We start from the raw sequence: 2,890 nt of genomic DNA, 5'->3' as shown, positions 1-2,890 counted from the left end.
GCGACTGGATTATCTGTATGTTCAGCAGTAAATTTTGGATTTTCTGTATCTGAAATTGAAATGTTCTATAACAATATTTGCAATACCTCATCTCTGATGCAACTGGGTCCTTTTTCCACGAAATCCTGATACAAAATTTGAAAGAGGCTCCAAATACGCCATATACACCCTTCAGTATGATGAGACAACAAATGCACAGGGACGAAAACAGCTGGATAACGCTATCCGTTACTGGTCACCACCAACTTATGGCAAAATTGTAATCCATCATTTGAAAAGCTACCAACTGGGACATATGCTACATATACTGGTGCAGGTGGAGTTCGAGGCCACTTCCAACCAATTAGGCGACAAGGATCTGGATATGGGGGACAACACACGTCTGACAATGAAGACTCGTGACTGGCAAGGAGAAAGCGGTTCTCCTGGGAGCTAGGGCATTCTTCACCTCTGCCACAGAACATTTGGCTAAGAGACTGCCTATGTCGAACCACATTTTGGGTAAAAGCAGGGCGTTGCAACCAGGGCGATAACAGGAACACGATATATTACTGATATTGTTCCAGTAGGTGTCAATTCGTTTCTCTCTCACCTCCCCACAGGCACTCGGAACGTCTAAAAAAAATGTAAACACGAAATGTATTTACTACCAAAGTCTTGTTTCTCTACTCTATTTCGCCTATTATTGCCGATAACTCCCCCTAAATGCCGTTCAAATGCAATATTCATGTTGTTTGTGTACAGGGCGGGCGTTCAGTGTACTTGTGTGTTGCAGATGAGCATTTGAACGGCATTTACAGCAAGTTATCGGCAATAATAGGCGAAATAGAGTAGAGAAACATTATAACTTTGGTAGTAAATACATTTCGTGTTTACATTTTATATTTTATTGAGACGTTCCAAGTGCTTGTGCACCCTCTTCTTCAACTGTGGTGTCATATACCAATTCCTGGCACACAGTTTCCTGTTAGTGATCACCCACTTCATTCACGTCTATGCCCATGAAAGCAAGGCATCTTCCCAAGTCAGGGTCTCCAACCCTGTGAACTCCAAATGCGGAATGTTCCCGCGATGATCAGTAACTAGTGGCGTATTCAGAAATGGATGGGGTCAAAATTTACATTGGCTGCCGCAGGCAGGCCCACGTGCCGTAGGCATGCCAATGCTAGGGGTTTGGGGGCAAACTGTTTGAAAAAAATTTCAAAATATTGAAGGGGTTAAAATTCAACAATTTTGAAATATTTAAGCCATTTTCCTGCAATCTGAGGCATACTGTGGGCCATATTCTCATGTCTAATAACACTATCTCAACCCTACAACCCTTGTCTGATTAGCAGACAAACTACGCGACACCTTGCAGATAGCGCCTGTCTGACTAGGCTGTTCCATTTACCGTAGACATGCCAGATACAAAATGCCTGAAAAAAAATGCGAACAATCAGTGCAAATTTTGTACTGTGCAACTGAAATGATGAATATAACCTTGCCGCTGCAGAATGCGGAAATTAAGCCTAGAAATCGTAATGATTCTGCAGAATGATGAATGGTTGGAGACCCTGCCAAGTACTGGACCGGTGTACTGGACCGTGGAAGCAATTAAATACTTTATACTTTCAGCATAGACCGGCAGGAAGGGCAAAGTATTTAGATTCGTCGTTCCGTTGATGTTGATGAGAAGGCTTCTTTTTCTACACGGTCGTTTGTGTTCAAAACGTGTTGTGTTCGATACGTGTCGCCCTCTAACCGGTATTAATGCGATACGATATGCATGAGCTGTGCTTTCGTTATCGTATATATTTATCTCAATGCAATAAATCTCTCACTTCGACACTAGCGCGTGTACGAGACGTGATAGGCAATACAGTGCGGGCAGGAGTGCAGGCTCACGAGAGATAGCCTGCGTCAGACTGCATGCTCGCGTACAGATGTTACTGCTGTTTATGCTGCGTATGCGTACGCGGACGGGCAGACAAGCACCAAGAGTAGATAATAACACATGTGTTTTTATCTACTCTTGCAAGCACGCATACACGCACAGTCGCACACCTACATAAACGCGAACACGCGACCGTACGCGCGTACGCTCGCGCATCTACCCGGGCCGTATACGCACACCCTCGCGCGTACGCGAACACACACGCACACATATACGCACGCACACAAGCACGCACGTATACGCACAGACGGACGGACGAACCGAACACGCACATACGTGAGCTTGGTTATCAAAGCGTGCCTTGCACCATTAGCTCCATGTCCACCCATCCCTACAAATTCATGACCGTGCCCATGTCACGTTGCGTAATATTTGAATTTATCGCCGAACCAAACGGCTGCACGTTATACTTCCGGTCAGCGTTTCCTGCTTCTAGAGACTGATGTTCGGACAGCCAGCTATGGTTGTCACAGCAACCATACAGCGAACATATCACGAACACGCACATGCGTACGCACGCACGTACGTATGCAAGCACCGCTATCGTGAAGGGAACAGTGGGCGCTGGGGGCGTAGTAGGGTACGTGCGTTCACAGCGTTACTACAGAATGGGCGTCATGTACATGTGCCATGTACTACATAATGGGCGTCATGTACGTGTGTGTTATGCTAATGACGGCATTATGTATAATTATGCACAATTATAGCCACTATTCATCTATAGACCAGATCAGGTATAATGACCTATTATATGAACCATTATTAAATATTATTACCTCTAAATAACAACATAAACAGAAGTAGATCACAGATAACTCGTTTCTACTCATAATACATACTAGGTAAGGAAATGAGCACATTTTCGTGACGCATAAACTTGATGCATTTTTCAAGGAAATGGATATTTGAGTTCCATCTATATATATATATATATATATATATATATATATACTA

General features: G+C 43.9%; 1 protein-coding gene across 1 annotated transcript in view; it reads right to left on the bottom strand.

Annotated features, from left to right (window-relative positions):
* LOC106816899 (aquaporin-3-like) overlaps positions 1–2,890 on the bottom strand; it is a gene marked incomplete at its 5' end in the record, with an annotated part of 17,298 nt that overhangs the window by 13,832 nt on the left and 576 nt on the right.

The sequence above is a fragment of the Priapulus caudatus genome, unplaced genomic scaffold, assembly GCF_000485595.1.
Source record: "Priapulus caudatus unplaced genomic scaffold, Priapulus_caudatus-5.0.1 Scaffold1523, whole genome shotgun sequence".
Classification (NCBI taxonomy): domain Eukaryota; kingdom Metazoa; phylum Priapulida; class Priapulimorpha; order Priapulimorphida; family Priapulidae; genus Priapulus; species Priapulus caudatus.
Note: the sequence above shows the minus strand (reverse complement) of the source record. Positions and strands in the feature narration are given on the sequence as shown.